Here is a 24,582-nt window from a genome sequence, read left to right on the forward strand (position 1 = left end):
TGTTCAAGGGAAAGAGAGTTGATAATGTTTACAAAATCAATTTTTCTGAACTGGCTGATCAGAAGGTGATTTGCCTTCTATCAGTGAATGATAAGAAATGGATGTGGCACAGAAGGTTGGGGCATGCTAACTGGAGATTAATCTCTAAGCTTAGTAAGTTACAACTTGTCAAAGGGCTACCAGACATTGACTATCATTCAGATGCACTCTGTGGTGCATGTCAGAGAGGGAAAATTGTGAAATCATCTTTTAAAACCAAAGACATTGTTTCAACCTCCAGACCCTTAGAACTACTCCATATTGATCTATTTGGACCAGTGAGTACTCCATCCTTATATGGAAGTAAATATGGATTAGTCATTGTTGATGATTACAACAGATGGACTTGAGTGAAATTCCTGAAGAGTAAAGATGTTGCTTGTGATGTATTCAGTAGTTTCTGCACTCAAATTCAATCTGAAAAAAGAATCAAAGATTTTGAAAGTCAGAAGTAATCATGGTGGAGAGTTTGAAAACGATCCATTTGAAGCTTTTTGTGAAAAACATGGAATTGTCCATGAATTCTCTTCTCCTAAAACTCCACAACAAAATGGGGTTGTATAGAGAAAGAATAGAACTTTACAAGAAATGGCCAGAACCATGATCCATGAAAACAATTTACAAAAACACTTTTGGGCAGAAGCGGTGAATACAGCATGTTCTGTCCAGAACAGGATCTATATCAGACCTATTTTGGAGAAAACAGCATATGAACTCTTCAAAGGAAGGAAACCATATATCTCTTACTTTCATCAGTTTGGATGTACATGTTACATTTTGAATAACAAGCTCTACCTAAAGAAATTTGATGCCAAGGCCCAAAGAGGAATCTTTTTAGGTTACTCTGAAAGGTCAAAGGCATACAGAGTGTATAATTCAGAAACACTTTGTGTTGAAGAATCTATGCACGTCAGATTTCATGATAAAGAGCTTGAAGATAAAACTTCAAAGCAAGGTGAAAGTTTTGCAGAGATACAGGTTCCTGAAGTTACTCCAGAACCTGATCAGATAGCTGAATCTGAAGAAAGTCCAGAAGTTGAACCCACATCAGAAGCGCAAGATGAAGCTGCTTCTGATGAAGCACAAGATGACTCACATCAAGCAGATCCTCCCAGAAACACATTCAAGCACAAGTCTTCACATCCAAAAGAGCTAATCATTGGAAACAAAGATAGTCCAAGAAGAACAAGCTCATACTTCAGACAAGAAGAGTCAATGATTGGACTGATCTCAATGATTGAACCTACAAATGTTGATGAAGCACTTTCAGATGATGGACGGATCTTAGCCATGCAAGAAGAGTTGAATCATTTTCAAAGAAATGATGTGTGGGATCTGGTACCCAAACCTCAGCACAAGAACATTATTGGAACAAAATGGGTATTCAGAAACAAGTTGAATGAGCAAGGAGAAGTAACAAGAAACAAAGCAAGACTTGTTGCACAAGGTTACAGTCAACAAGAAGGCATTGATTATACTGAAACATTTGCTCCAGTTGCAAGACTGGAAGCAATCAGGTTACTTTTGTCCTATGCAGTCAATCATGGCATAATATTATATCAGATGGATATCAAGAGTGATTTTCTTAATGGTGTCATTGAAGAAGAAGTGTATGTCAAGCAACCTCCTGGATTTGAGGATATTAAATATCCTGACCATGTTTTTAAACTGAAGAAATCACTATATGGCTTGAAACAAGCTCCCAGAGCTTGGTATGATAGACTAAGTAATTTCTTAATCAAAAATGATTTTAAAAGAGGCCAGGTTGATACAACACTCTTCAGAAGGATCCTTGGGAAAGATATTCTTGTTGTGCAGATATATGTTGATGATATAATATTACTAATGCATCTCTTTGCAAGGAATTCTCTAAGTTAATGCAGGATGAATTTGAAATGAGCATGATGGGAGAGCTGAAGTTCTTTCTTGGAATTCAAATCAATCAATGCAAAGATGGAGTTTATGTTCATCAATCAAAGTATACAAAGGAGCTTCTGAAGAAGTTCAAGCTTGAAGATTGTAAAGTGATGAACACTCCAATGCACCCTACGTGCACCTTAAGCAAAGAAGATGAAGGAGCTAAAGTAGATCAGAAGTTGTACAGAGGTATGATTGGTTCTTTGTTATACCTCACTGCATCTAGGCCAGATATTTTATTCAGTGTATGCTTGTGTGCAAGATTCCAATCAAATCCTAGAGAATCTCATATGACTGCTGTCAAGAGAATCTTCAGGTATTTGAAAGGAACAACTAATCTTGGACTCCTTTATAGGAAATCCTTAGATTATAAGCTAATTGGATTCTGTGATGCTGATTATGCTGGTGATAGGATTGAAAGAAAGTCAACCAGTGGCAATTGTCAATTTCTGGGTGATAATCTTATGTCCTGGGCTAGCAAAAGACAAACAACTGTTGCTATGTCTATAGCAGAAGCAGAATACATTTCAGCTGCAAGTTGTTGTACACAACTACTTTGGATGAAACATCAGTTGGAAGATTATCAGATAATTGCTAACAGTATTCCCATTTATTGTGATAATACTGCTGCTATTTGTTTGTCTAAAAATCCAATTTTGCATTCAAGAGCTAAGCATATTGAAATCAAACACCATTTTATCAGAGACTATGTTCAAAAAGGAGTTTTAGATATACAATTCATTGATACTGAGAATCAATGGATTGATACATTTACTAAGCCTTTAACTGTTGAAAGATTTGATTTTATAAAGAAAAATTTGAACATGTACTTCGTGTCTGATTAAAGCTTGCTTGCTCCTGAATAGAATTTTAGGTTCTGAAATCAGTTCAGAAGCAGTGGTCCATCAGAAGCTCTTTGTTGAGGTTCTGAGGAAAACTCGCTTCTGATGATGACGTCAGCATCTGATGTTCATAAGCTAGATTTTATGCTCCTGAATAGTTGAGTTAGTGGAAACGTTGGGAGTTACTTTATTTGGTAACTCCTGGCCCACTGACTTGGTAGTTACTCTGAGAAATTCTGACGTGGCTTATCTGTATTGGTGTATAACTTAAAAGGGCAATGATGATTCAATAGCTTTGAAAAGTGCTTTCACGCGCCCCCAATGTCATTAATGTTATGTTTGTTTGTCTCTTTTGAATTGCAATCGTTTTACTCTTAACACATTGTCATTTTACACACTACTCACTTCACAACAAACACTTGTTGCTTTCAAACCTGTTCTTGCGAAGTAAGCGCAATTCTCTCAACCCTAGAAACCCAAAATTATCATCTTCATCATCAATCAAATGGCATCATCAAGCTCGCAACGAGAAGCTCCAGAATCTACTTCAAACATGCAACCTCAAGGTGTTCCAGAATCAGGGTTGGTCATCAAACCTAAGACCATGTCTATTCCTGAAGAAAAACTGATTGTTCAAAAGGAAACACCTTTTGACTTCACTTCTCTGAAGAAATACGATGTGGACATGGAAGCTTACATCAAACCACAAAAGCTACATGGTTATTTTCGTATGTTGAATGGACCATCATATGAGAATCTGGTAAAGGACTTTTGGTTAAGGGCTGAAGTCTACGACAAGGAAGCGGCAAAACTTGAAGAGAAAAGGGCTGTAGAGAAAGATTCAAGTTTAAAAGGAAAAACCAGAAAAGAAATGGGTCTGAAACCTTTTGAAGGTATAGAGATCAGATCTGCAGTGATGGGAATTCCAGTAACCATCACTGAAAGAGTCATTTCAAAAGCCTGCAGGGTATCTTCAAAAGGATATTTTAAGTGGGAAGTCAAGGATATTACAGAGCTATGTGAATCTATTTTGCAAAGGAAATCCTAAGACTAAGACTGCAGAAATGGATGTGTGTCACAGATTGTTATTGAAGGTCAGTGCACATTGCTTCTTTCAAAGAGGAGGTGGAACTGATCAACCAAATAAGGATCATCAACTAGCATTGTACTCAATAGCTACGTTTAAAAGGATTGATCTTCCAAAATACCTGTTGCACCAGCTGTGCTGGGCCATTAAAGAAGGTATCAGCAAGGAAAGAAAGCAAGTACCCTGTGGAAGGCTTCTCTCGGAAATCTTTCACCAGAGCAAGCTGTTGGAAACTTTGAGAAGTTTCAAACAAGCTTCTGATAGCTGTTTTTCAGCTACCACTTCAGATCGCATCTGGAACAGCAAATCCTTGTACGATATGAAGGTCATCAGTGAACATCCTGTTGATGAGAAATGGGTAGAATTGACCACAGCTGAGTCAGAACCATTGAAGGATTTTCCTTCCATTCTTCAAGTAAACAATACTGAAGTCCTGGCTAGACTGGTATCTGCTCATGCCAGAGAATCAGGAGTTAACACTATAGCGGTTGTTGCTGCTCCTGATGTATCTAAAGGAAAGAGGGCCAGAACCAGCTCTGAATCTGACGCTGCTGGTACAAAGAAACAAAATATTGGTGTTGCTTCTATTCCCATAAAAAGAGGCAAAGAGGTGAAAGCAGAAGAGGGCAAGCCTAAGAAAAGAAGAGGAAAAGGAGAGCGCATTATCACCAAAGAGCAGCTGGATGAAGCTTTTGAAGCAATAGAAAAGAAAGAGCATGAGCCCAAGGAGAAGAGGGCTCCCCTTCAAATTGTGAGTCCTATGGTTGAACTAACACCAAGATTGAAAAGGATGGCAAATGAACGTGCTTCTGACTTTGTGGAAGAAAAGAAAGAGTTAAAAGCACAATATATTCATCAAAGAGATGAAAAGCTCAAGGCTCTTGGCTTAGAGGACTGTGATAAATACTACAAAGAAAAGTTGGCTGAAGTCAGGGAAATTGCTGGTAAGACTGCTGAAGATGATTCAGAGGGAGAAATGATGATAGTTGTGGAAGAAGCTCAAGAAGTTGGAACTTCAGAAGCTGTTCTACAAGCTGCTGTTTCACAACATACTGCTCTAGAATCAACTTCAGAAGCTGACAATGCAGTCAAGATACTTCAGATTCCAAACCCCTCTACCTCTATCTCACCCTCTTCATCACAACCACCTATTCCTGAACAAGAAGAAGACAATACAGTCTTAGAAAATCTTGTTCATCACTACTCAGGTGAATTACCTAAGGACAATCCTAACTCAGAGAAAGCCTCTGAAACAACTTCAGAAGCAGTTGCTTCTGATAAAGCTGTTTCAGAAAGCCTCCAACAACAAACACCTGAACCACACAAACCCTCTTCACCCCAACAACAACATTCACCTAAAACTGATATTGACCCACAACCCAACATTCAACCAGAGCAAACTGAACCCCAACCAAACCCACAACCAGAGCAAACTGAACCCCAACCAAACCCACAACCAGAGCAAGCTGAACCCCAACCTACTCCAATGGATATTGACAATCATCAAGTCAATTTCCAAACCACAACCATACACATTGCTTCTGACCAACCATCTTCTTCAACCCAAGCTAACCAACTCACCATTCCAGAGTCTGACCTAGAAATCCTTGAACAACCACCCCTAGACATTGTAACACCCCGTTTTCCCAACGTAAAAATTTCATAATTAAAAATCAGAGTAATTCCACTTTAAACGGAATGCTACACTTCTTAAAAATTCATAAACTAAATAAATAACAATTTATTCTTCAAAATCATTTAACATAAGTAATTCAAAACTTCGCAGCGGAATTAGTTCATTCAACATAAAAAGTCTTTGCCACGCAGGCCTCATCAGAAAATCTCATAAGTCTTAGTTCAATATTTATTCATAAAAGTTCATAAACAATACGTAAGGAATAGAAGTAAAGTCAAGTCTCATCCCGTTACGTATCAGAGCACCTAGACACACATGTGAGGAGTCCACTCACGACGCCTCTAATCTTGATTACCTGCAAGTTACCCATACGAAGAGCAACATTTCCAAGCAGATGGGTGAGATTTCTCAAACAATAATATAAAGCATATAAATCATGTAAAGTACATTCAACAACTTAAACATCCTATAATTCATTAATCATATCTAGCAACTTAAACTTCCTTAACTAGTATCATTATTCTTCCTACAATAGTCATATACTTCATATTATATCATCATATAAATATCATCACATATCTACAAATATTAGTCATAAGCATTATCATATATTCCTTTTAATCATAGCATCTTAATCATAGACATAAACATCATCATATACCATCAAGTACTAATCATAACCATAATCATCAAATCATAATCATCAACTCATAAACAAACATCATCATCTAAACAATCATGAACATCAACAACAATAATCATTTAGCATCTTATAATCATCATAACAGCTTCTTAATCAAACTCATAATCGACTTCATAATCATAGTCATAAACAACTTCATGATCGACTCGACTATTGACTTGACAATGCGACTCAACTCGACTATGCAACTCTTATCATCTTAAATCATCTTGAGTCATCATGAAAATGCAAATGCATGTGGTACCAATCTAGGGCATAAGCCCTCGTCGCTTGTGAGCATAAATATACTCCTAGGGCATAAGCCCTCGTCGCTATTGAGCATAAATATACTCCTAGGACATAAGCCCTCGTCACTATTTGAGCAAAAGCTCCTAGGGCATGAACCCTCATCTTTAAATGAGTATGCATGGACTTAACATCTTACGTCTTAGAAACTTCATGAACATCTATGACATCTTAACAACTTGACGACTTCATAACGACTCGACGACTTAACAACTTCATATCATCTTAACGTCTTAACATCTTAACATCTTGACAACATATGGATCACATAAATAATTCATGTCATATCATAATATAACAATATCAAATGATAATAAACAACATCTTAAAACATCATATTCATCAATCATAAACAACTTCATATAACATCGTATTTAAACATCAACAATAATTCACTATGTATCTTTGTAAAAACATAATAAATTATCCACAACATATTTTCATGTCAAACCAAAGCTATTGGAAATATATCACAAATATCAACAACTTTCATGTTTACAACAAAGTTCAATTCAAAACAGAAACATATGAACAAAACGCAAAAACATGAAACAGAGAATGCTGTCACCGTACAATTTTGCTAAGACCTCCCTGAGTATTTTCATCATAACTCACAGAACAAACATCATTTTCACGTCAAACCAAAGCCACTAGAAAGATAACAAAATTATCTAAAACTTTCATGTTTACTCCTAAGACCAATTCCGTACCGATCAATACCAGTTTTTATTTTAAATTCGGAAAAGTTGTGCTGAAAGTCCATAAAAATTCACTGTGACCTACGTGCAGTAATTTGACCATAACTCAAGTTCTATAAATCGTTTTGAAGTGAGACCAACGACATTAGAAAGCTAACATCCATACCTACAACTTTCGTGTTTCCACCTAAGACCAGTTCCGAACCGATTAACACCAGTTGTAATATCAAAATTCGGGATGAATGCAGATTTTCTTCAAGTTTCACCTAATCTCATGGTGCTAACCTCAAAACTACTTCCAATAATCATCCTATGGATTATCTAAGGTCTGTACACAATTTCTACATCAATTCAACAAGTTTTCATCATCTAATCATCAAATCTCTCTCAAAACCCTAATTCTCAAATTCTCACAAACTCTCCCCAACTTGTTAGATGTAATCTAATGATTTAACAACTTAATATTAATACAAGATAGTCTCACCCTCACCTTAGATTAATTCCTGAATCAGCAGCAGCGTTCTTCTTTCCTAAGGTCTTCTCCTCTTCTCTAGACTTTTCTCTTCTCTTCTTTCTTGTTCTCCTCTTTTCCAAAAAGCGGTTTTAGGTAAACTCTTTCTAAAAACCTAACTTCTCTATTTATAACACCTTCTTATTTCTCTTACACCTCAAAACTACTCTTTTCCTCATAATCTTAGTTATTTCTGATAGAACTCTGGCAAGTGCACCAATAACTATCGAAGTAGTAAAAATATCGTTCCCACGAGGACTGTTTTTAACTTCAATTATTCAATTTCGTTATAAAAGTAGGATGTATAAAAGTTTATTTTGTTTTGCCACTAGGCAGTAGATTTGGTTTGATTTTAAGAAATCAAATAAAAAAGTAAAGATTTGATTAAGAAAATAGGAGAGAGATGAGATCAGGTCTTCGAATCCTCTATGTTTCCCCTAATTGGTTACTGCACCTATTATTACTAATGATTCTCTAGTTTCACGATAGTTAACAAATTAACCCTAATCAATCCCTTGAGTTAGGACCCTCTTTTTAAACTACAGCCCCTAATTCCTTAGGTGGTCTAATAATCATCAAAGGTTTAAGCACGTTAACCTAATATCACTAACAAACGATTATCCATTCCTAGACTAACCATGTTTATTAGAACAATTCAATTAGGTCTAAGTCGAAAGCTATGGTCAGTAGTCATTCGATCTCACAAAATCATGTTTATATTTGATCAGGATATAAAAAGCAGTAAGAACAATTGAATTGAATGAAAACTAGAATATCATTAATAAGTAATAGAGTTTCACAGCAACATATGATCAATTAGGGTTACATAGGTTCATCTCCGACCTAATCTCTAAGAGATTTAGCTACTCATAATTGAGTTTACAAATAGCATAATCAATGAAAGAATTAAAACATACATAAACTGGGTTAGAGATGATGAAATCCTCTCCGCTGCAGCCTTCTGGGTGTTAAAATCGCACTTTCGTTCTCCAAAATCGTAACCCTTGTTCTTCAGATTGAGTGCAGTATTTATAGAAGTCATGGGCCTGACCCATCAAAATCGCGCCGCGCCTTGTTAATTGGCGTGCCGCGATTTCCCTTTTACAGGAAGTGTGTATTTTTGCTTCAAAAATCGCAGCACGGCTTGAAATTGGCGTGGCGCGATTTCCTTCGAACAGACTTCAAATTTTAAGCTTTTTGCACTCCAGAACAGTAAAAATTGCATGAGAACTCTATCAAAATGTCACAATAAGTCCCTAATATTACGTAATGACAGAATGTCATCACAACCCCAAACTTAAACCATTCCTTGTCCTCAAGGAATTTGCTTGCAACAGTGACAAACGACAGTAAAATAACAGTTACCTGACAAAACGATAGTACCCAAAAGTTCATTCTCCTTCTAGCTAAAGATGAGCTAGTTTGACTTGTTCGCATCCACCAATTCACAACTCCACGCAACAATTTGAAATAGGGTTCTACCAGTCGACATGCAGGTCTACATATTACCATATGCTTGAAAAGTTTCTAAACATCAATCAAAGTCAATATCATTACACACTTTTGAGGTCTTTAGGGTTATAACGGGGCTTAGGTGAAAGGTGGGATATATTTGGATAAGTAGGCTACACAAAATTTGAGTTAGGCATTCCTACGGAAGTTAAAGCACAAAGTTCAATCCTTCATTCATTCACCTTGTGGAAATACAATCAATGCAAAGGTACTAGAGAACATTTTTAACATTTAGGGACACTCGAGTTTGAAGTTACTCGGATTTTAGATGTTTTGTCCCTTTTTCATCATTCAATTTCTTTTTTTTTTTGATACACCATTTTTGTGTATATATTGCATGACAATTTCATATTTCTTTCATTTTTTTTTTTTTTTCTCTTATTCTCTAGTACCCCCACCCCAAACTTAGTTGGTTGCAAATTCCAATAGCAACCCCAAACTTAATCTTTAGCAACATTCTACAATGCCTTAACTCAGAAATTCATTAAGGGACAAGTCCTAAAAGTCTCTAGGCTTGTAATGTAGTTTGTCACCGAACAAAAAGTTCTAATCCTACCGGCTCACAATTGGTTAAGAAAGGATAAATTCAATCAATATCAGGGTAGGCTTCAAAAAGGCTCACAGGACCAAGCACTTTTGCCTCAGTGTGTAATTGACAAAGACCAATCAATAATAGAGAAACAATGCAAGTTCTAGAAATGTAGTTGCATGGAAAACTAATCTAAATATAAGTAAATTGAAAAACAAGATTTGGCAATGAACCTTATGGCTGAGATTTCTGGGAGTATGTGACTACCTAGCAACGCCGTACACTTCGCCTTTGAATCAAGTCACCCCTCCTTTAGAACTTTTGGAATACCGTTTCATCAAACAACTGTTACTAAACTGGAATAGGTCACATGAAACAAAACAAATTCATTAATAAAACAAGTGCAGGAGCAATTACAATAGGGAAATAAGTTCAATGGACTTTGACATTAAAAAGAAAATAAAAACTGAATGTATTGAAAAACAAAGTAAATCTAGTGGGTTGCCTCCCACCCAGCGCTTCTTTATCGTCACTAGCTTGACTGCTAAGGATCCTCAGAGGTCCTTCAGAATGAGTGCCACCCTTCCTTTAGGTAGGTCGCCACCTAGGTATGGTTTAACTCTTTGTCCATTAACTTTGAAACTTCGATCTCCTTCAGGTGTCACTAGTTCAACAGCTCCATATGGTGACACACTTTTGACCAAGAATGGTCCAGACCATTTTGACTTGAGCTTCCCAGGAAACAGCTTCAACCTGGAATTATACAACAAAACTAGTTGTCCACAGTTAATATCCCTAGGCACTAAGTTTTTGTCATGATACCTTTTTGTCCTGGCTTTATAGATGAGGGCATTTTCATACGCTCTAAGCCTCATCTCCTCAAGTTCATTAAGTTTCAAAATTCTTTTCTTACCAGCGGCTACTTAATCAAAATTCAAGGCCTTAATGGCCCAATAAGCTTTATGTTCCAGCTCGACTGGAAGATGACATGCCTTCCCATATACTAACTGATAGGGTGAGAACCCAAGATGGGTCTTAAAGGCTGTCCTATATGCCCACAGTGCGTCATCTAATTTCCTAGACCAATCTTTCCTATTTGACGCAACTGTCTTCTCCAGAATCTGTTTCAGCTGTCGGTTTGAAACCTCTGCTTGACCACTAGTTTGTGGGTGATAGGGAGTTGCAACTTTGTGCTTAATGTTATACTTTTTGAGCACATTTTCAAGAAAATTATTGCAAAAATGCTTCCCCCCATCACTGATCAATACTCTAGGAGTTCCAAACCTAGTGAAAATATTCTTTTGAAGGAAGTTGACAACCGTTTTGGCATCATTAGCAACACATGGTATCGCTTCAACCCACTTTGTGACATAATCAACACAGACTAGAATATGGAGATAAGAGTAAGAGGGAGGGAATGGTCCCATAAAATCAATACCCCAACAATCAAATGGTTCAACTTCAATGATTCCTTTTAGGGGCATTTCATTCCTCTTTGATATATTACCTGTCCTTTGGCATTTGTCACATCTTGTGACGAAGTCGTGGCAATCTTTGAAAAGGGTGGGCCACCAGAATCCACTTTGCAAAATTTTTGCAGCTGTTCTTTCTCCACTGTGGTGGCCTCCATAAGCTGAGCTATGGCAGTGCCACATGATACTATGTGCTTCCTCACCTGCAACACAACGTCTAATCAAACCGTCAGTACCTACCTTAAACAGATAAGGGTCATCCCACAAGTAGTGGTTTGCATCTTTGAAGAACTTTTTCCTCTGAGGGTAGGTTAGATCATCAGGAACTATGTTGCCGGCCTTAAAGTTTGCCATGTCAGCAAACCAAGGTCTTTCTCCAATAGCAAACAGCTGTTCATCGGGGAACTCGGCCTTGATGGCCTTCTCCTTCTTTGTTACCTCGTCATTCTCCAGCCTTGAGAGGTGGTCAGCTACCACGTTCTCGACTCCCTTCTTGTCACGAATTTCAAGATCAAATTCTTGCAATAATAGGATCCACCTCAACAGTCGAGGCTTTGAATCCCCTTTTGTTAAGAGATATTTGAGAGCTGCATGATCTGTAAAAACAATGACTTTGGAGCCTATTAGATAAGAACGAAATTTTTCCAATGCAAAGATTACCGCAAGCAATTCCTTTTCAGTTGTGGAATAGTTAACTTGATTTTCATTTAAAACCTTGCTTGCATAGTAAATTGCATGAAAAAATTTGTTCTTGCGTTGGCCTAGGACTGCACCAACAGCATAATCACTTGCATCACACATAAGTTCAAAAGGTAAATCCCAATCGGGTGCAATGATTATTGGTGCAGTTACCAACTTGTTTTTAATCAAAGAAAAAGCATTTAGACATTCAGAGTCAAAATTAAACTCGTTTTCTTTGACCAAGAGGTTACAGAGGGGTTTGGAAATTTTAGAAAAGTCTTTTATGAACCGCCGATAGAAACCGGCATGCCCCAAGAAACTCCTCACTCCTTTAACATTGATTGGTGGAGGAAGTTTCTCTATAACCTCTATCTTAGCTTGGTCCACTTCAATGCCTTTAGCACTTATCTTATGCCCCAAAACTATACCTTCGGTTACCATAAAATGACATTTTTCCCAATTCAAAACAAGGTTAGTTTCGGTGCATCTTTTAAGTACAGCATTTAAATGGAACAAGCATTGATCAAAAGACTTACCAAAAACAGAAACGTCGTCCATAAATACCTCAATGTTCTTCTCTATCATATCAGAGAAGATGGAAAGCATGCACCTTTGAAAGGTTGCCGGCGCATTACACAGCCCAAAGGGCATCCTTCGATAAGCAAACACACCGAATGGACAAGTGAAGGCAGTCTTTTCTTGATCTTCCGGAGCCACTGCAATTTGATTATACCCTGAATACCCATCCAAGAAGCAATAAAAGGCTTGGCCAGCCAGTCTCTCAATCATTTGATCCATGAATGGTAATGGAAAGTGGTCCTTTCTTGTTGCGGTATTCAACCTCCGGTAGTCTATACACATTCTCCAACCAGTGACGGTGCGGGTGGGTATCAATTCATTTTTTTCATTTGCTACCACCGTCATTCCTCCTTTCTTGGGTACCACATGAACTGGACTTACCCATGAGCTATCTGAGTTAGGGTAGATCATACCTGCATCTAGTAACTTCAGCACCTCTTTCTTTACCACTTCCTTCATTGTTGGGTTAAGTCTCCTTTGAGGTTGAACCACCGGTTTGTATTCAGCCTCCATGTGTATTTTATGCATGCAATAAGCTGGACTAATACCCTTTAAATCAGAAATGTTCCACCCCAAAGCTCCTTGATTGTCTCTTAACACCCTCATCAATTTTTCTTCTTCCAAAGGTGTCAAGGTATTGCTGATGATTACTGGTTTAGAGGCATCCTTAGTGAGAAAAACATATTTCAAGTGAGAAGGGAGTTCTTTTAATTCTGGATTTTTCTCTCCTTCTCCACTCAAAATAGGGGCATCTATAGAGTGCTTACCCATTAATTCTTCTGTTTTTACCGGACCCAACTCTTGCTTGCTTGCTGCTAGTTGCTTCACACAATCACTTACTTCAAGATCTTCATCATCTTCACCTTTTTCTATAGAATTCACAATTGCACGTTCAAGAGGGTGTGTTGGTTGATGTTCACAAGAGTCATCTTTAACTATTTCTTCAACAATGTCAATCCGGTAACACTTGGGATTTTCATCTTTGTGCTTCATGGCCTCAAATATATTAAACACTACTTGCTCCTTATGGAATCTCAACATTAGCTCTCCTTTCTCAATGTCAATCAAAGCACGGCCAGTTGCAAGGAAAGGTCTTCCTAGAATGAGTGGCATATCCTCATCTTCAGCCATATCTAAGATCACAAAATCTGCTGGAAATACCAAGTCATTAACCTTGACTAGCACATCTTCAAGTATACCGAAAGGATAAGAGATTGACCGATCAGCTAAAGTAATGGTCATTCTTGTTGGTTTTGGTTCCCCACACTTAAGCTTCTTCATCATTGAAAGAGGCATCAGATTTATACTTGCTCCCAAGTCACATAAAGCTCTTCCAATGTCTACCGGTCCAATTGAACAAGGGATAGTAAAAGCACCAGGATCCTTCAGCTTAGGTGGCAGCTTCTTTTGAAGAATAGCACTACAATTCTCAGAAAGTGCTATGTTCTCATCATCCTTAGGCTTCCTTCTTTTGGTTAACAAGTCTTTCATGAACTTAGCATACAACGGCATTTGATCAAGAGCTTCACCGAAAGGAATATTTACCTGAAGTTGTGAGAAAAGTTGCATGAACTTCTTGAATTGGCCTTCATCCTTTTCTTTCTTCTTCGAAAGGTGAGGGTATGGAAGCTTCACATATGATGGAATAACCTGTGGTTTGTCTCCATCTTTCAAAATTTGACTCTTCGACTTCCTCAAGATTGAATCTTCATCAATTAATCTCTCACTTTTTTCTCCCTCTATTTTTTTCTTCCTTTCGTTTTCAACTTCTCCATGATCATTTTCTTTTTCAACTACACCCTCATCATTCTTTTCAACTACATCATTCTCCTCCACCTCAACTACTTCATCAACCTTCTTTGGAGCTTTTGGAACCAAAGGTGTCAAAACCTTTTTGCTCCTCAGTTCAATAGCATTACAAGACTCATTCTTAGGGTTATCTTTAGTGTTACCTGAGAATCCGCCTTTGTTTTGTTCAGCCAACTGCTTAGCTAATTGCCCCAGTTGAGTTTCAAGCATCTTCCTAGAAGCTTCATTGTTCTTTCTTTCAGCTTCTTGACTCTTCTTCATCTCTTCAAAGTTGCCTTGAGTCATCTTCATGAAGTTCATCATAGTTTCCTCAAGAGCGGATGGCTTCCTTTGTTGTTGTTGAGGAGGAGTTAGCATCTGAGAGTTCAAAGCATTGTTGTTTGAGTAGCTTAGATTTGGATGCTTATTAATGCCTGAATTGAAGTATTGATTCTGCCTTTGATATCCTCCCATGAAGTTAGCTTCTTCACTTGATCCTTCCGGAACACATTCACCGTTTGGATGTTCTTCACCACATAAGTCACATTTGATTGCAGCCACTTGTTGTTGCTTATGAGCCAAAGTGAAGCCTTGAAACTCCTTAGTTAGAGCTTCAATTTGTTTGTTCATAGCTGCTTGGTTAGCAAGGATAGCAGTTTGTTCACTCACCCCAAACACTCCTCTTTCTTTCTTTTTAGCTTGATCACGATACTCATTGCCAGCCATGTTTTCAATTAGAGCTTGAACTTCATGATCAGTTTTACTTTTGAGACTACCTCCCGCGGAAGCATCTAAGAACATTCGAGTGTTTGGTGTTACCCCCTCAGTGAAGATTTGGAGGTATTGCTTCTCGGTGAACTCATGATTAGGGCATCTCTTGAGAAGCAAATTGAATCGCTCCCAAGCATCATACAATGATTCACCTTCTCCTTGCTTGAAGTTAGAGATCTCCATCTTCTTGTCCCAATACTTAGACATAGGGAAGTATTTCTCCAAGAACTTCAGCTCTAACTCTTCCCATGTTTGGACAGTCCCGTTTGGAATTGTTAGCAACCAATCTTTTGCTCTTCCCGTCAAGGTGAAAGGAAACAGCCTTAGCTTCTTTTGTGCTTCAGTCACGGTGGCTGGTTGCACACAAAACTCACAGGTTTCAGCAAAACGGCTCAAGTGTTCATGAGGACTCATAGCTTCAGTCCCATCGAATTGCTTGTCCCTCAAACCATTGAGGACAGTTGTCTTGATGTCGAACGCTACGGGGTTAGCTGGTTGAAAAGTGTGGGTCAGTTGACCGCGATGAGTGGCTAACCCGTAGTCTCCAAGCTTAGGTCTTGGTGGTACAACTCCTTCTCCTTCCATCGTTGCAGATTTAGGAGAAGAATTTGTTTCAGATTCACTTGAGAGTTGCTCCGGTACTTGTTCTCGAACACCCGGTGGAACGGATTGAGCTAACCTTTGCGATCGGACAGCTTTCCGAAGTGCTCTAGCAGTTCTTTCAATCTCCGGATCGTACTCTAAGTCGTCAGAGCTCTGTTTACCTCGCATAAACAGCAAAATACCTTAGTAGCACTGCACCACGCAAAGTAATCAAGTGAATATGAAAACAGAAAAATAAAAATAAAAAAAACAGAAAATTAAATTGCAAAAACCCTAAATTATAACGTAATTGCCTTGTTGAAATAATTCAACAGTCCCCGGCAACGGCGCCAAAAACTTGATAGAACTCTGGCAAGTGCACCAATAACTATCGAAGTAGTAAAAATATCGTTCCCACGAGGACTGTTTTTAACTTCAATTATTCAATTTCGTTATAAAAGTAGGATGTATAAAAGTTTATTTTGTTTTGCCACTAGGCAGTAGATTTGGTTTGATTTTAAGAAATCAAATAAAAAAGTAAAGATTTGATTAAGAAAATAGGAGAGAGATGAGATCAGGTCTTCGAATCCTCTATGTTTCCCCTAATTGGTTACTGCACCTATTATTACTAATGATTCTCTAGTTTCACGATAGTTAACAAATTAACCCTAATCAATCCCTTGAGTTAGGACCCTCTTTTTAAACTACAGCCCCTAATTCCTTAGGTGGTCTAATAATCATCAAAGGTTTAAGCACGTTAACCTAATATCACTAACAAACGATTATCCATTCCTAGACTAACCATGTTTATTAGAACAATTCAATTAGGTCTAAGTCGAAAGCTATGGTCAGTAGTCATTCGATCTCACAAAATCATGTTTATATTTGATCAGGATATAAAAAGCAGTAAGAACAATTGAATTGAATGAAAACTAGAATATCATTAATAAGTAATAGAGTTTCACAGCAACATATGATCAATTAGGGTTACATAGGTTCATCTCCGACCTAATCTCTAAGAGATTTAGCTACTCATAATTGAGTTTACAAATAGCATAATCAATGAAAGAATTAAAACATACATAAACTGGGTTAGAGATGATGAAATCCTCTCCGCTGCAGCCTTCTGGGTGTTAAAATCGCACTTTCGTTCTCCAAAATCGTAACCCTTGTTCTTCAGATTGAGTGCAGTATTTATAGAAGTCATGGGCCTGACCCATCAAAATCGCGCCGCGCCTTGTTAATTGGCGTGCCGCGATTTCCCTTTTACAGGAAGTGTGTATTTTTGCTTCAAAAATCGCAGCACGGCTTGAAATTGGCGTGGCGCGATTTCCTTCGAACAGACTTCAAATTTTAAGCTTTTTGCACTCCAGAACAGTAAAAATTGCATGAGAACTCTATCAAAATGTCACAATAAGTCCCTAATATTACGTAATGACAGAATGTCATCAATTTCTAAACTAAATATATCTCTCACAAATAACAAATATAATTTTACACCAAATAACAAATATATCTCTAACAAATATATTTCTACACCAAATAACAAATATATCTCTAACAAATAACAAATATATTTCTACACCAAATAACAAATATATTATGCTAGTAAATACCAACATATAACATAACAAAATACCACTCATCAAAATAATCGACTAAATCATAAAAAGACATCTAATCTCAAAACTACCTCCAAATCTACTTACTCTAATAATTCTCATATTCTTATAAATAATAGAATAATGACATTTAATAAAATACTAACACCTCACATATTTAAATAAATCACATAAATAGACTCTAACTTAATAAAAATAATTAAATAAAAAAGGAGGGCGTTACAACTCTCCCCAACTTAAAAGAATTTCGTCCTCGAAATTTAAGCACAATAGAAAATAAATTTACTCATTACTTCTTCAAACAAAACACAAAAACCACATCAAGTTAGTCAGTTAAACATGATCACATAAAAAAAACATAACTACTAACTAGATAACATGACGACACGACACAACGACTCATCTACTTGGCCGGACGGACCGACCTGCTCTGATACCAATTGTAACACCCTATTTTCCCAACGTAAAAATTTCATAATTAAAAATCAGAGTAATTCCACTTTAAACGGAATGCTACACTTCTTAAAAATTCATAAACTGAATAAATAACAATTTATTCTTCAAAATCATTTAACATAAGTAATTCAAAACTTCGCAGCGGAATTAGTTCATTCAACATAAAAAGTCTTTGCCACGCAGGTTGTTGGAACAAAATGTGTTTAACAATGAACCTTAAAGAGTTTTGATGATAACAAGGTATTAAAAATTGTAAATTGGACTAGCTAATATTTGTTCAAGTGTACAGGACCACAGTTAAAAAGTTACATCATTAATTGGTTCTGAATGAGCAAATAAAGAGCAAAAGAAAATGAAGCTTAGACGCTTCTGAAGGCAATACGCTCCTGAAGACGGAAAGAGCTCCTGAAGAATAGTGCTCCTGAAGAAATAGTGCTCCTGAAGATTACTGCTTCTGAAGACAAGAGGTCCAGAAGCCACATCATCAGAAGCTACGTTATCAGAAGTTGCGTTATCAGAAGCTGCATCATCAGAAGCTGCCTCATCAGAAGTCATTTCACCAGAAGGTGAAAATCAACTGGATTTGCAAAGATTCAAGGATTGAAGAATCATCACTGCAAAAGCTGTCTATTGGATTCGAAAACACAACAAAAGATTAGTGGAATTTTGCAACGGTCATTTCAAAGGTGTTTGAAGGCATGTGCTTGCAATTTGGACGAAAGCGTTGACATTGTACGAACTGTACAACCACCTTCTCTACTACTCTGTTTTGTGTCCACGCTACAAAACAAGAAAACAGCTCCAGAATACGGCTTCGCCTGCATAGATGTTCCTTTGGATAAGGAATGGATTTCAAATTGGTTCCTCATAGGACAACAACCAAATCAGGCAAAAGATTATTGGTGAAAGATCAAGCTTCAACAACGACTCTTTGATGTGCTGGCAATTTCACAACGTCTCTTTCACACCTCTATATAAAGGAGTGAAGACTTAGAGATTTGGCAATGCTGAACAAAAGACTCACAACATTTTTACAAGTGCCAAACCTCTGCTGAAATTGTTCTGCATTCACTTAGAATTTCTGTGTCTTAAAGTCATATCTTAGAAATTCTTAAGTCATTGAGTCTGTATCTGATTTGTATTGTGAGCACCTCTGATTGTATATCAAGTGTTCAACCTTAAACAATTTTCTGTGTAATTTTGTTTAGTTAGAAGTCTCTTGCAGTTGTGCTTGAGCAAGGAAGTCTCTTGATTGTGTTCTTGAGCAAAGGAAGTCTCTTGCTTGTGTGCTTGAGCAAAGGAAGTCTCTTGCTTGTGTGCTTGAGCAATTGTAATCAGATATTACTCTTAGTGAAATCTCCTTGGAAGTGCAAGGGGGACTGGACTACTTCCGGATTGTGAAAGGAACCAGTATAATTGCTTTGTGTCGTTCTTCTTTTCTCTCTCTCTCTCTCTCTCTCTCTCTCTCTCTCTCTCTCTCTCTCTGTTTAATTCAGCTGCATTTAGATTCTGATAACCACTTCAGAAGCTGTTTCATTTAGCTTCTGATCAGTGTGTTCAGTTTTTAGGAGAAACGAAGAATTTTCCAAAACACAATTCAACCCCCCCTTCTTGTGTTTTTCTCACCTTCAATTGGTATCTAGAGCCTTGGTCTGTTGTGTAACACTTAACCGTGCAACAGTCAAAGATCTGAGAAAGACATGTCTACTCCTCCTCCTGGAACTGGTGATACTAGCTATAAAAATGTCTCACGTGAGTATAGTGATAGTAAGAAATCCAGTGTTGGAAAGATTCCAAAATTCAATGGAGATGCCGAAGAATTTTCTTGGTGGAAAACCAACTTTTACAGTTATATTATGAGCTTAGATGAAGAATTATGGGATATTCTAGAAGATGGTGTTGGTGATTTAGTCCTTGATGAAGAAGGAGCTGCTGTGGATAGAAAGAAACATACTCCTGAGCTGAAGAAACTCTACAAGAAGCATCATATTATCATAGGAGCTCTTGTCACTGCTATACCCAAAGCTGAGTACATGAAGATGAGTGACAAATCCACTGCTAAAGCTATGTTTTCTTCTCTGTTCAAACTACGAAGGCAGCAAGAAGGTCAAAGAAGCTAAAGCTCTCATGCTTGTACATCAGTACGAGTTATTCAAGATGAAGGATGATGAAACTATTGAGGAGATGTACTCAAGGTTTCAAACCTTAGTCTCTGGGCTACAAATTCTGAAGAAGAGCTATGTTGCTTCTGATCATGTGAGCAAGATACTCAGAAGCTTGCCTGCAAGATGGAGACCAAAGGTAACTGCCATTGAGGAAGCTAAAGATTTAAACACTTTAAGTGTCGAAGATCTTGTTAGTTCTCTCAAAGTTCATTAGTTAAGTCTTAATGAACATGAGTCTACTAAGAAGAGTAAATCAATAGCTCTTCCATCCAAAGGCAAGTCATCAAAAGCTCTCAAAGTGGTAGAATCTGAAGACGAAGAACAATCAAGTTCAGATTCTGAACCAGATGCTGCTGAAATGGCCATGCTCTCAAACAGACTTCAGTATCTGGCCAAGAAGAACAGAAAGTTTCTAACCAAGAGGAGTAACTCCAGAAGCTCAAGAAAAGAAGATCAGAAGGGATGCTTCAACTGTAAGAAGCCTGGACACTTTATTGCTGAATGTCCTGATCTTCAGAAGGAGAAGTCAAAGGACAAGTCAAAGAAGTCAACGTTCAAACCAAGCAAATTCAAGAAGCAGATCAAGCAGAGTTTAATGGCAACCTGGGATGATTTGGGAAGTGAATATGGATCTGATAAAGAGGAAGTTGATGAAGGTGCAAAGATAGCTGTTGGGTTGGTAGCAACAGCAACTTCAGAAGCTGGATCAGATTCAGACTCAGAAGATGAAAACGAGGTATATTCTAAAATTCCCAGAAATGAACTTGTTGAGTCACTTAAAGAACTTCTTACACATTTTGAAGTAAGAACCAATGAGTTGAAGGATTTAAAAGAAAAATATGTTGATTTAATGAAACAACAAAAATCAACTCTATTGGATCTGAAAGCTTCTGAACAAGGACTTAGGGGCTTTAACTTCATGTGTAAAACTTATGAAGATCAGATCAGGTTCTTATGTCAGAAGCTACAAGAAAAGTGTAATGAAAGACCTTTAAGCAACCATGAAATTGCTCTTGAAGATTTTATCATATCTGGCATTGACAGAAGCAGAGTGGCTTCTATGATTTATAGCATTTACAAGAACAATGGCAGAGGAATTGGTTTTCCAGAAGTGAAACTTGAGAAAACCAATCTTAAATCTTGTTGTGAATGCATCAAGGAAGGTCTGAAAACCTTCTTTGTACCTGAAGGTGCTGAGTTGGAAACTGCTGATCAATCAGAACCTGAAGCTTCTGGTTCTAAGGCTAAGATTACTTCAAAGCCAAAGAACCCTAAGTCAAAGGCTATGATCAAATCTGATTCCAAGACTTCAAAGGTTAGGATCCTAAAAAGATCAGAACCTATTCCTCAGAGTCTGGTGAAACCAAAATCTGAGGTTCTGAAGTCTAAGATTCAGAAGAAGACAGCTGCTGCTTCTGAAGTACCAAAGCCAAAGGTGATGGTTAATCAGAAGCAATCCAACTTGCAGCACAAAGTACAGGAAGTGAAGAGTAAAGCCTTAAGTACTAACCTTTCAGGACCCATAGGACAATGGGTACCTAAATCTGAAAATGTCAATGATGCAGGTATGTCTAAGAGCAGCACCAAAGCAAAAATCATGGTACCTAGACAGCGGTTGCTCAAGACACATGACAGGAGAAAAGTCCAGCTTCCTCAGCCTAACAATGAAGGAAGGAGGAAGTGTGAAGTTTGGAGGCAACCAATCTAGCAAGATCATAGGTACAGGAACTATTGGTAATTCCTCTACCTCAATAAATAATGTATGGTTGGTAGATGGTCTTGAACATAACCTTTTGAGCATTAGTCAATTTTGTGATAATGGTTATGATGTGCTCTTTGAGAAAACCAACTGTACTGTAATCAACAAGGAAGACAAATCCATTGTGTTCAAGGGAAAGAGAGTTGACAATGTCTACAAAATCAATTTTTCTGAATTGGCTAATCAGAAGGTGATTTGCCTTCTGTCAGTGAATGATAAGAAGTGGATGTGGCACAGAAGGTTGGGACATGCTAACTGGAGGTTAATCTCTAAGCTTAGTAAGATACAACTTGTCAAAGGGCTACCAGACATTGACTATCATTCAGATGCACTGTGTGGTGCATGTCAGAAAGGGAAAATTGTGAAATCATCTTTTAAAACAAAAGACATTGTCTCAACCTCCAGACCCTTAGAACTACTCCATATTGATTTATTTGGACCAGTTGGTACTGCATCCTTATATGGAAGTAGATATGGACTAGTCATTGTTGATGATTACAGCAGATGGACTTGGGTGAAATTCATAAAGAGTAAAGATGTTGCTTGTGATGTATTCAGTAGCTTCTGCACTCAAATTCAATCTGAAAAAGAATCTAAGATTTTGAAAGTCAGAAGTGATCGTGGTGGAGAATTTGAAAATGAGCCATTTGAAGCTTTTTGTGAAAAACATGGAATTGTCCATGAATTCTCATCTCCTAGAACTCCACAACAAAACGTAAGTCCATCAATTCATAAACTGAATAAATAACAATTTATTCTTCAAAATCATTTAACATAAGTAATTCAAAACTTCGCAGCGGAATTAGTTCATTCAACATAAAAAGTCTTTGCCACGCAGGCCTCATCAGAAAATCTCATAAGTCTTAGTTCAATATTTATTCATAAAAGTTCATAAACAATACGTAAGGAATAGAAGTAAAGTCAAGTCCCATCCCGTTACGTATCAGAGCACCTAGACACACATGTGAGGAGTCCACTCACGACGCCTCTAATCTTGATTACCTGCAAGTTACCCATACGAAGAGCAACATTTCCAAGCAGAGGGGTGAGATTTCTCAAACAATAATATAAAGCATATAAATCATGTAAAGTACATTCAACAACTTAAACATCCTATAATTCATTAATCATATCTAGCAACTTAAACTTCCTTAACTAGTATCATTATTCTTCCTACAATAGTCATATACTTCATATTATATCATCATATAAATATCATCACATATCTACAAATATTAGTCATAAGCATTATCATATATTCCTTTTAATCATAGCATCTTAATCATAGACATAAACATCATCATATACCATCAAGTACTAATCATAACCATAATCATCAAATCATAATCATCAACTCATAAACAAACATCATCATCTAAACAATCATGAACATCAACAACAATAATCATTTAGCATCTTATAATCATCATAACAGCTTCTTAATCAAACTCATAATTGACTTCATAATCATAGTCATAAACAACTTCATGATCGACTCGACTCTTGACTTGACAATGCGACTCAACTCGACTATGCAACTCTTATCATCTTAAATCATCTTGAGTCATCATGAAAATGCAAATGCATGTGGTACCAATCTAGGGCATAAGCCCTCGTCGCTTGTGAGCATAAATATACTCCTAGGGCATAAGCCCTCGTCGCTATTGAGCATAAATATACTCCTAGGGCATAAGCCATCGTCGCTATTTGAGCAAAAGCTCCTAGGGCATGAGCCCTCGTCTCTGGTTGAGCATAAGCTCCATCGTCGTGGTTGAGCAAAAGCTCCAGGGCATGAGCCCTCATCTTTAAATGAGTATGCATGGACTCAACATCTTACGTCTTAGAAACTTCATGAACATCTATGACATCTTAACAACTTGACGACTTCATAACGACTCGACGACTTAACAACTTCATATCATCTTAACGTCTTAACATCTTAACATCTTGACAACATATGGATCACATAAATAATTCATGTCATATCATAATATAACAATATCAAATGATAATAAACAACATCTTAAAACATCATATTCATCAATCATAAACAACTTCATATAACATCGTATTTAAACATCAACAATAATTCACTATGTATCTTTGTAAAAACATAATAAATTATCCACAATATATTTTCATGTCAAACCAAAGCTATTGGAAATATATCACAAATATCAACAACTTTCATGTTTACAACAAAGTTCAATTCAAAACAGAAACATATGAACAAAACGCAAAAACATGAAACAGAGAATGTTGTCACCGTACAATTTTGCTAAGACCTCCCTGAGTATTTTCATCATAACTCACAGAACAAACATCATTTTCACGTCAAACCAAAGCCACTAGAAAGCTAACAAAATTATCTAAAACTTTCATGTTTACTCCTAAGACCAATTCTGTACCGATCAATACCAGTTTTTAGTTTAAATTCGGAAAAGTTGTGCTGAAAGTCCATAAAAATTCACTGTGACCTACGTGCAGTAATTTGACCATAACTCAAGTTCTATAAATCGTTTTGACGTGAGACCAACGGCATTAGAAAGCTAACATCCATACCTACAACTTTTGTGTTTGCACCTAAGACCAGTTCCGCACCGATTAATACCAGTTTTAATATCAAAATTCGGGCTGAATGCAGATTTTCTTCAAGTTTCACCTAATCTCATGGTGCTAACCTCAAAACTACTTCCAATAATCATCCTATGGATTATCTAAAGGTCTGTACACAATTTCTACATCAATTCAACAAGTTTTCATCATCTAATCATCAAATCTCTCTCAAAACCCTAATTCTCAAATTCTCACAAACTCTCCCCAACTTGTTAGATGTAATCTAATGATTTAACAACTTAATATTAATGCAAGATAGTCTCACCCTCACCTTAGATTAATTCCTGAATCAGCAGCAGCGTTCTTCTTCCTAAGGTCTTCTCCTCTTCTCT

The 24,582-nt window shown here is 37.2% G+C and overlaps 1 long non-coding RNA gene, 1 other non-coding gene and 1 pseudogene across 2 annotated transcripts; 2 read left to right on the plus strand and 1 right to left on the minus strand.

Annotated features, from left to right (window-relative positions):
* LOC146922282 (uncharacterized) overlaps positions 1-24,582 on the plus strand; it is a 153,347-nt pseudogene that overhangs the window by 114,907 nt on the left and 13,858 nt on the right.
* On the minus strand, positions 5,657-7,886 carry LOC146922289 (uncharacterized). The gene is made up of 2 exons (XR_015010841.1): positions 7,698-7,886; positions 5,657-5,876 (listed from the first exon to the last, which is right to left on the minus strand). It is a non-coding gene; the product is annotated as an uncharacterized LOC146922289 (long non-coding RNA).
* On the plus strand, positions 15,136-15,242 carry LOC146922290 (small nucleolar RNA R71). Its single transcript, XR_015013025.1, has one exon. It is a non-coding gene; the product is annotated as a small nucleolar RNA R71 (small nucleolar RNA).

This window comes from Medicago sativa, chromosome 5, assembly GCF_051527215.1.
Source record: "Medicago sativa cultivar Bolivia chromosome 5, Bolivia_mono, whole genome shotgun sequence".
NCBI classification, from domain to species: domain Eukaryota; kingdom Viridiplantae; phylum Streptophyta; class Magnoliopsida; order Fabales; family Fabaceae; genus Medicago; species Medicago sativa.